This window comes from Antechinus flavipes, chromosome 2 (genome assembly GCF_016432865.1).
Source record: "Antechinus flavipes isolate AdamAnt ecotype Samford, QLD, Australia chromosome 2, AdamAnt_v2, whole genome shotgun sequence".
Lineage (NCBI taxonomy): Eukaryota > Metazoa > Chordata > Mammalia > Dasyuromorphia > Dasyuridae > Antechinus > Antechinus flavipes.
Window position 1 is genome coordinate 24,025,165 of NC_067399.1, and position 11,150 is coordinate 24,036,314.

The window sequence follows — 11,150 nt, forward strand, 5'->3', positions numbered from 1 at the left end:
TCAGCATTCACCCTTGCAAAACCTTGTATTCCTAATTTTTTCTTCCCTCCCTAGATAGCAAGTAATCCAGTATAAGTTAAACATGTGCAATCTTCTATACACATTTCCACATTTATCAGGCTGCACAAGAAAAATCCAGTCAAAAAGGGAAAAAAAAGAAAACAACATGCAAGCAAACGACAAAAAAGTGAGAATTCCACGTTGTGATCCACACTCAGTCCCCATGGTGCTCTTTCTGGGTACAGATGGCCCTCTCCATCACAAGTCCTTTGGAAGTGGCTCGAATTGCCTCCCTACAGCCCACTCTTCCCAGATAAAAGCACTGGCTCAGAGTGGTGGGAGGGTTAGTAGGAGAGATTTATTTCTATTAACTGGTTTCATCCTCAGAATGCCTCGCAGCCCCTAATTTAGAGACTGGGGAAATCAGGGCTCCAGAGGGTGGGGATTGCTCACGGTCCTGTGGCCTCTAAGTATCAGGGTTGGGATTGACATCAAGTCTCCCCTTTTTCCACGACTCCAAATGGAAGGATTCCGTTTATTTGGCACAGAAATAAGGGTTCCAAACTGCAAGGCCGTGGAAATCAGGGAGAGGAATCACATGGTGATTCATCAGGGTGAATGCTGCAGGATCCCACACCTAGGCTGCTGTCTCAAGGCAGGGCATCCTTGACCCTCCTTCCTGCAGCCCCGGAACGGGGGCTCTCATGTCCCCAGCAGTGGAGATGGCCTGCCCTGAGCCAGCCGCACTCCCTCGTTCTGTCCATTTGTGCCTCGTGGCATCTGGAACATTGGAAACAGATGGCCAAGATCTTCTCTGGGCCTGGGAAATCCCCTTCGGTGCAGATTGCAATCCATTCATGCCCTCTTAGGGAGTCCCATAGACTCCATTGTGCAGAGGGACCCACTTCCTCCAATTCTCTGCCTCTCGGTGAGCCCCAAGAACATCCACTCCTGCATTTTCCCACCGCATTTCCAATCCCATGTTTCTGCATTTTGGTTCTTCCACGTCTCCGGGGCCTCTTACATGCAGAACAAGCTCTATCCAGACCTCACAGAAGCCCCCAAGATGCATACACATTTAGAGCTGAAAGGACTTTACAAGTTATTTCTTCCAACGTACCCATTCTACAGATGTGTAACCACAGGCCCAATGAAGGGAAGGAAAAAGAGAGCAAACAATTATTATGCACCTACTACATACCAGGCACTGAGCTACATTTTATAAATATTATCTCATATGATCCCCACAATAGCCCTGGGAGGTGAGTTTTATTATAATTTTTTAGCTGAGGAAATTGAGGCAGACAGAGGATGACTTGTCCGGCATGGCCCAGCTGGTAATAGTCTGAGTTCACCTTAGAACTCAGGTCCTCCGACTTCAGGCCCAACACTCTATCCACCTTTTGGCATGAAGTAGCTTGCCCAAAGCCAAATAGGTTTTCTATCCATTTCCCCATGAGACATTCAGTCTCCCGATCTGCGAAATGGGAATTGGATTAGAGTTTCCCAGTTTCTTTCCAGCTCTCTGATTCCTGACAGGGACAGTGGACTTCCTGAGGACAAAGATCATGTCTCTCGCATTAGAAAAGTGAGAGAACATCAGACCCCTTTCCTTTCTAGCCTCCTCAGAGTCCCTAAGCATGGAGTGCATTTCCAGAGTCTCACAGATGGACTGGCTTTCCCTGGGAGGAGAAGGAAGAACTGGTTTAGAAAAAAAATAAAAAAAAACTGATTTCAGGATCATGTGATCTTCCTAGCACTGAGTGGGAACAGATCTACATAGCACCCCCCACCCCCAGCTAACTCCCTCCTGCATTTCATCTCTATTCTTTACCACTTTAGACAATTAACAGAATTTTAGGAGAGGTGGGAAGTGCCTCTGCAGCACCTTTGCCAAGCAAGGCTGAGCTCCAACTGTGTGCTGGTTAGTGTTTAACAATCAGCTTTTTGGGGATAGTAAAAGCACAGGACATTTTAAAAAGTTAGTCTGCATTGTTAAAGTACCCCCACCCCCCTCCCATTGCTTTCTTCTCTAGGCAATCAACAAAATAAATGTAGTTCAGACAGTCAAAGTGTGAATGCTCACAGCTCGTAATTTAACAATCGGCTCTCCCTGATTCATCAGCTCACCCCTGTTCCCACCTTCCTTTCCCATTCTCAAATTCATTCAATATCCCATAATATGGTAATGATAACTCACTGAAAGGAAACATGACTTAGTGGATGGAGCCCTAGTTCTGGGATCAGGAAGACCCATCTCTAACACTAGTCGTGTAGCTTGGGGAGCCACTCAGCCTCCCTCAGACTCAGTTTCTTTCCCTGTAAAATAAGAATACTTTGTAGATAATCATCCCCATAGAATTGCCGGATGTAAAGCACATTGCAGGTTGTAAAACACTTTTAAGATTTTCAGTGGAGCCGCAGGGAGGCAGATAAATGCAAACGTTATCTCCATCTCACCAATAAGAGATCTGGGGCTCAACGGAGTCATAGCTGGTCCAAGATCACACAGCAGCTAAGTGTCAGAGTCAAAACTAGGTGTTTCTTCCTCTTTTCCCTAAACCATTCCCTAAAGGAAGCCTTGCACTGGGGGGGGGGATCCTTTAGCATTAAATCACTGAGGGGTTCTGAACAAATCATTGCTCCTTATGGAGCCTCAGTTTCCATATGTGCCATTTGAAGCCCAAATACTCAAGCTTTTGTTATGTGCTGAGTAGGGACACAGATCAGGTAAGAGGGTCTGTCCCCAGGCTTCCAATACAGGCAAGCAGAGGAGAACACAGAATCCTCATCCTCCAAACGTTCCTCATTTTCTCTCTCTCTCTCTCTCTCTCTCTCTCTCTGTCTCTGTCTCTGTCTCTCTGTCTCTCTCTCTCTGTCTCTTTGTCTCTGTCTCTTTCTTTCTCTCTCTCTCTCTTCTCTCTCTCTCTCTGTCTCTCTCTGTCTCTCTCTGTCTCTGTCTCTGTCTCTCTGTCTCTCTCTCTCTGTCTCTTCTCTCTCTCTCTCTCTCTCTCTTCTCTCTCTCTCTCTCTGTCTCTTTCTCTCTGTCTCTCTCTCTCTCTCTCTCTCTGTCTCTCTTTCTCTGTCTCTGTCTGTCTGTCTGTCTCTGTCTCTCTCTCTGTCTCTTTCTCTCTCTCTCTCTCTCTCCCTCTCTCTCTCTCTCTCCAAAATTTGAGGGGGGAAAAAGACCCTGGAACGCTATACCCAAAATGCTCCCAAATGGGATTCGGTTCAATCAATTTTATTAAAAACCCGGCAATAATAGGTGCCAGACTTTGTATTCATGCACTTTCCAAATATGATCTCATCTGATCATCACAACAATGCCGGGAGGTGGGCGCTCTCATTGCCCAGGGTCACACAGCTGGATTTGATGCAGCATCCCCCCACCCCCACCCCAGCTGGGGCTGGACCACGGGGCTCCTGCCATCGTGGCAGAGAGAAGAAAATGCCCACTTTGGAGTTAGCAAGTCTGGAGTTCAAACCTCCCCAAAGTCACTCTGAGAAAATGCTCTGAAATTTCCCGTATGAAATGGTCACATATAAAAAGTTGATGAGAGTGAAGGAAGACACGAAGGCAACAGTAACTATGGCAACTTCTATTCTCCCTCACTTCTCACAAGAGAGTATCACGATAATCAAATGAGATCATGTTTATAAAGGGCTTTGCAAGCCTTAAAATGCTGGGTGAACGTGAGAGAATGATAACGATCATCCCTAAGGTCCTTTGCCACTGAGACCGTTCTAGGATTCTTCTGTTCCCGGATGCACTAGCTCAGGGGTGGGGGGTGAAGTATTGAGCACAGGGAGATGTTCTAGCTCCCTCCCCCCCCCCCAGCATCCTGCTCTCAACCTGTGAGATGGGGAAAGGGGGGAGTTGGGAAGAGCATTCAGTCTCCAGCTGTCACCTCCCGGCAGTCCGAATTGTCAATTTCCTGGCAATCACACTCTGGCTTTTATTTAATCAATTTGCTTGTACTGAGCATAAGAAAAAGAAAAAAGGAAAAAAAGGGAAGGGGGAAAAATCCTCCCTCCCATTATGCTTGGTTGGAAGTCAGCATCTTCTCAGAGACCAAACAAGAGGAAACTAAGAAAGAAACTACAGTAATTGCTGAAATCATAGCTTTTAAAAGTCACCCATTTGACTGGCTTTGGGTCTGAGACGTCAGCAGCCTGGGAGCCAATGGTTGGGCACCTATGTCAGGCCCAGTGATGGGCCCCTCTTTAAGGATGCTATTCTTGCTTCAAGGTCATTTGGTCCAGAGTTTGTGAGACAGAGGAGTGGGAGGAAGGGGGGGGAGTTGCCATTCCTTTCCTTCCTGCCTTGGGGAGACACCCCTCATAAAAATCAGACCAGGAAGGATTTGGAGGTCATCGTGCAAAATAGGAAACTGAGACCTCAAAAGGCTTCCTTCCCTAAGTCAGTAGAGCAGTTATTCTTATTTCTCACCTTTCTCAACATCCTCCCAGGCCCACTCACGCCCAACTAGCCTCCTTGCTGCTGTTCCACACTGATTACATTCTATGTCAGGTCTTTTCACGGACTATCACCCCGACTCGTCGTGCCCTTCTTGTTGCGGTTGGTATTCCGTTATTTATCAATCGCATCTTACTCTTTATGACCCATTTGGGCTTTTCTTGGCAAAGATATTGGAGAGGTTTGTCAGGTTCTTCAGCTTATTTCACAGATGAGAAACTGAGGTAAATTGGGCTAAATGGCCTGTCCAGGGTCACACAGGGAGTGAGTGTTTAGGCAGCTTCAGCCCTTGCAAACTCTTGGTCTCTTCATGACTCGGCTCTTCCATAAGGTCTTCACTCATCCCCTTCCTCTCCCCCAGGACTCCCTACTCCAAATAGTAAAATCACTTCATTTATTTTTCTTTGTTTTTCATTTATTTTTAAAATTAATTTATCTGCACACAAGTTTTCCCCTAGCGTAATTTATACTTCTTGAGGACCAAGCCGATTTCTGTCCTGTCTTTGTAGGTACAGGAGTGCCCGGCTAATGGGTATTTAATTAAAGCGCATTGAATTGAATCAAATACCCATTTTCCTGACAAGAAGTGAAGTCACTAATTCTCAGCAAAGGATAAGATGGGAAATCTAACCCTGCACAATATAAGAGTGTAACTTGCCGAAGCATGTGGACCACCCACTAGGTATTTCATTCCCCTTTCCCAGGAAGTTTGGTAAATCCAAAGGGATTCTCATTCTCTGAGGAGAGGTTGCCTTAAAGAGTATTCAAAGCATTCTGGGCTTTTAAAAAATGTGCCAATTATACTCCTTTTTCCTGTTGATTTTTACATCATGATGACTAACTCCCTTATAGATATAAACCCATATAATTCCCTAACCCCAACCCAAAGAAACAAAGTCAACCCACCAATCAACAAACAAAAATCCACACGTTGGCTTTATCAGAAAATGGGTCTTCGCCTAGACTTATAGTCCATCCCTTGATTCCTGCTGTGCACCTCACTCTCCCGATTTTGCCGCCATGTTCCTGGAGGGTACCTTCTCCCCTGTATCCTTTTCATTTCCAATATAAAGTCCTTGAAGAAGAGCATAGTCTTTTGTTTGGCTGGCATTTGTAGTCCCACGTGCTTAGCACAGCGTCCGTACATAATTAAATGCTTATTTATTTCTCTGTCTGTCGGTTACTGGTCCTCTGGAGTCATAGCTGGTCTTGCATCGGCCATAATTCTTAAGTCTTTCAGTCATTCACAATGTTGTAGTCATTGTGTAAATTCTGATTCTGCTGAGTTTGCTTTTCATCAGTTTATACGACTCTTCCCAAGTTTCTCTGATCCCATTATCAGCATCATTTCTTACTGCAGAATTGTATTCCATCACACTCATGCCATAATTTATTGTCATTTCCTAATTAATGGGCACTCTCTTAGTTTCCAAAGACTTTGCTGCAAAAAAGTGTTCTAATGAATATTTTTGTATAAATGGATCCTTTCTCTCTCTCTCTTTTTTATTTGTAAGGGATATTTCTCATACAAGGTATGTGTAACAGTGACCTTTTGGGTTGTAGTTCTACATAAATTTCTAGAACAACTGGATAAACTCACAGCTTTACCATTAATATGATCGATTTTCACATGCTCTTCATCAGATACGAGTTTCCTTTTTAGAAACCCAGTGTTGTTGAATTGAGCATTTTCCTTATAATTAGTGATTTGAGGTTGTTTTTTTAAAATATTGTTGTTGATATCTTGTATTTCTTTTCTTGAAAATGCTTGTTTGTGGTGGCCAATAGCAATAATTCAATATTGATTCCACTGGTCTATAATAAGCATAGAGCTCGATGGAAATTACCCCACTCCTACCATTCCTCAATTGTACCTCTAAACCATAATATTAGCATATCAACCTAATCTTTGTTTCTCTTTCCCATAAAGTTATCTTCTTGCTTCTGTCCCTTTGCTAAACTCTTTTAGAACTTTAGCCTGCTGTCAAGCTGTATAATAAATCTTTACCCCTTAAAAACAAACAAACAAACAACAAAAAGAAAAATAAAATGCTTCTTCTACCCTTTGACCTTTTATTTATAGGGCACTGCATCTTGTTCATATATAGTTGAATCATACCCCCATATATTTTGGATTTCAGACCTTTGTCAGGAGAACTTTCTCCCTTTCCCCAGTTAACTGTTTCCCCTCTAGTTTTAACTACATTGATTTTGTTTGGTGCAAAATTTTTCAGTTTTAAGAGAGGAACTGAAAATTTGTCTTTATTGATAGAGGAAATTCCCTCTACCAATCATCAATGCCTTCTCTGTAATTTAATCTTAGAGAATTGCCCCGAGAACTGAAATGTTAAGGAAGTTTCATAAGGTTATCTCACAACCAGGGATTGCCAGAAGTGGAATTTAAACTCACTTTTTCCCTGGCTCCAAGTCCAGCTTTCTTTCTGAAATGCTACATTACCCTTGTATTTTTCACTTATATGTTCAAATTTCATGAAGTAAAAACTGTCCATTTTAGTTTCTATGATTCTCTTTATTGCTAGTTTGGCAGCTATAGTTGCAAAAGATATATCTTTCCCACTTCCTTGAATTTGTTAATTATAGAACTTTTTTTTCCCTCTGAAGCAACTGGGGTAAAGTGACTTGCCCAGAGTCACACTGCTAGAAAGTATTAAATGTCTGAGACCAGATTTGAACTCAGGTCCTCCTGACTTCAGGGCTGGTACTCTATCCACTTCGCCATTTATCTGCTGCAATTATATAATTTTTAATATCAAGGTCATGTATCCATTTGGTGCTTATTGTGCTTATGATAAGAGATTTTTAAAAATCTGATTTCTGTCATATTATTTTCCAGTTTTCCCAGCAGTTTTTGTTGAATAATGAGTTTTTATCCTAGTCATTAGGATTTGAAAGTTTGTTGAACACTATGCTACTATGTTCATTTGTTTCTGTATCTTACGTTCCTAATCTGATCATATCTGATCAATTTTTCTACTTTTTAATAGTCACCAAATAGTATTTGATAACTATTGCTTTGTAGAATAGTTTGAGATCTAGTATTCCTGGTCCTCTTTCCTTTCCCCTTTCCCCCTTTTCTTTCCTTTGAGATTCTTCCTAGCTCTGTAAAGTAACTTTGGTAGTTTGATTGATATGACACTGAATAGGAAAATAAATTTAGGAAGTATTACTATTGTTAGTAAATGGCTTGGAAGAATTAATTTCTCTGTAATTATATAGACTTCTCTGTTTCTACAAAGAATATATTTTTTTCTTCTTTTATTCTATATTTCTTCATTCTCTCAGGGCTCTTTCATTTGCTCATTCTTTTTTGTAGTTTCATAGTCGGAAGTAAACTTTCTGATTAGGACTTTGGGTAATTTTCCTTTGTTAGGGGTGTTTCTGCTTTATCTTTAAGTGAGATTTTGAAAATGGGATGAGAAAACTCAAAGAGACATCTTCCCCAAAGCCTCTCAGATCCTTGTTTCGCATCATATTTCAGGGTAGCTTTAAAACAACTCTTGTATTTTTCAGTGATGAATTTAGCTGTTCCTCCCACAATGCTGTTTAATGATTCTACCATTCTGATCACATGCTTAGTCCAGTGGATTTCAGTCTGATCCTTTATTAATATCACAAAGGGATTTGAAGAAACCACTTGATTTGGTCTCCCTTGAAACTGGAGACCGACTTCCTTACAGGTCCATCCTCCAATATCCCTCTTTTTTTTTTAATTATAATTTTTTATTGACCGAACATATGCCTGTGTAATTTCTTTACAGCATTATCCCTTGCACTCACTTCTGTTCCGACTTTTCCCTTCCTTCCCTCCACCCCCGCCCCCAGATGGCAAGCAGTCCTATACATGTTAAATAGATTATAGTATATCTTGGATACAATATATGTGTGCAGAACCAAACAGTTCTCTTATTGAACAGAAAGAATTAGATTCAGAAGGTAAAAATAACCTGGGAATAGGAACAAAAATGCAAACAGTTCACACTCATTTCCCAGTGTTCCTTCTCTGGGTGTAGCTGATTCTGTCCATCATTGATCAATCTCCAATATCCCTCTTGAGGTAAAGCTCACCTCTCCCGTCTCAAATTCCCTGTAGTATTTTCCTAAGACCTTGTTTCCACGCCTTTATATACTATTTCATTTTAAAAATTAAATTCTGCCTTTCTTCTTTACTATATAGTTCATCCTCCTCTCAGCTGCTAAACTGATTTTCCTAAAATTCGGATGTAGTCATATCAAACCCCATACCCTTCATTCAATAAACTCCTATGACTCCCTATTACCTCTAAGATCAGATATAAATTCTTCTGTTTGACTTTTAAAACCCTTTATGTTTTCCCTCTTCTTAGTTTTCTAACCTTCTTACGCTATTCTCCCTTCTAAATACTCTACACTCCAGCGAAATGGGGCTTCTTGATATTCCTTAAACCAGAAATTCTGTCTCCCATTTTGGGGCATTTTTACTGGTTGTCCCCAAGCCTGAACTCTCCGTTCCCGCTCTTTTCTTCCTCCCAGATCCCCTGGTTTCTTTCACATTTCAGCGAAAGTCTCACCTTCTGCAAGAAGTTCTTCCCAGTCCTTCACACTGGGAGCCTTCCCTCTATTGACAATCTCTGACTTATTCTGACTATATCTTATTTGTACATATTTGTTCGCACATTATCTCCCCTATCTGACTGGAAGCAGGTACTTTGTATTCTCAGCACCCTGCACAGTATCTGGCAAGTAAAAAGTGCTTAATAAATGTTTACTCATTTGGCTACAAAAATTAATTTCTTCTTCTCCTCCCTCCTCACTGGAAAAAGAAAAAGAAAAAAAATTCTTAGACCAAATATGCAATATCAGGCAAACAAAATTCCCATGTTGACATTATATAATAGTTCTGAATGGACTTGGCTTCCCCCACTGTTAGACAATAAATACCCTGATAGCAGGTTTGATATGCCTTGTACACAGTAGGTATTTTTATTATTATTATTATTATTTTGCTGTTTTTTTTTCATTATCCATTCAATAAGCCTTTGCTAAAAGCCTACTATGAGCCAGATCAGATGTTAATTCCTAGGAATATAGAGACAAAACATGAAATTAAAAGCCTGCCAGAACTTTCATCCTTTTGGGGGGAACAGCACATACATGCAACATGAAAGTACAAAATATAATCAAGGTAAAATTTCTGAGGATGAACCGTAACTGAGGAAATCAGAGTGAGCTTCCAAGAGGAAGTACAATTTAAGTTGAGCCTGAAAGGAGGGATTTTTTTTTTAATCAAAGTTTTTTATTTTCAAAACATGCATGGATTGTTTTCAACATTCATCCTTGCAAAACCTTGTGTTTCAAATTTTTCCCTCCCTTTCTCCCCCTCCCTCCCTAGATAGCAAGTAGTCTAATATAGGTTAAAACAATTTTTTCTATACATATTTTCACAATTATCATGCTACACCAGAAATGTCAGATCAAAAAGAAAAAAAAAAGTGAGAAAGAAAACAAAATACAAGCAAACAACAAGAAAAACATGTAGCGATCTACACAGTTCCCATAGTGCTCTCTCTGGGTGCAAATGGCTCTCTAAATCACAAGATCATTGAAACTGGAGGAGGGATTTTCTAAGTTAGGGATGTGAAAGGGTATAGTCCAAAGATGGAAAACAAGACACATAGTAGGTATTTTATAAATATTTGTTGAAATGAAACCACTTTGGAACATCTGAAAATTCCAAATAATTCATTTTGGAACCAAGCTTCTTTTCTCTTCACACTAGAAAGTTAAACTTGTGTTAAACCAATTAATTATGAGGATGCTACCAATTAAGTGATAGGACCTGACTGATTAAAAAGAACAAAATTCTTTCAATCCTTTCCATCTATCAGCCTAGAACCATCAAGTGGACAAAAAAGTCTGTTCAATGAAGCAGTTTCCCTAAGAACCTCTACTGGATGAATATTTAAAAACTACTCATTTCAATCTCCTACAAACATACTTGAAAATGATTTTTAAAATCCTTTCTAAAATTCTCTAATTTCACTTCTGATGGGTTCTCCCTGATTCTAGTTACTCCTCTTAAAATGTCTATGGCGTTCTATTTCATGGGGAACTCTCTAGGCCCAAACCATTATCCTTTTCTAAAGAATTTGAAAATCGGCAACTAGTGACATTGTTTTTATTTCCAAGCAAGGTCCAAAAGAAAGAGTATTCTCTGAACAATTGGAACCAAAACATAATTCCCATTTTCTTCTCTTTGAAGGCAAAAAAAACCTTTAGAAGGCTTGAAGTTTTAACAATATACAATGAGTGGGCTTTTTATTGTTAATGTTTCGTTTTCTAATATTACTGCTGTAACAGTAACTGCCCTGGCTCCCACAGGTTGAAGACCAGGTATGCTACATTTCACTCCTCCTCCAGGGTTCTCTAGTGGCCTAGTGCCCTGTTTATTGGTTCCAATGGTGTGCCCTCAGGATATGGAGGCCCTGAACCCTCAAGGATATAGAGGCCCTGAATCCTCAAGGATATGGAGGCCCTGAACCCCAATTCATTTAACTAAACAGTGAGATTCTCTTTCAAAGAAATATTTACTTCACAGACATAAATATACAACCAGCTTAGCTCAGTTCCAAGCCCCCTATGGAGTCTCAGATACCCTGACTTCTCAGGGCTTTCC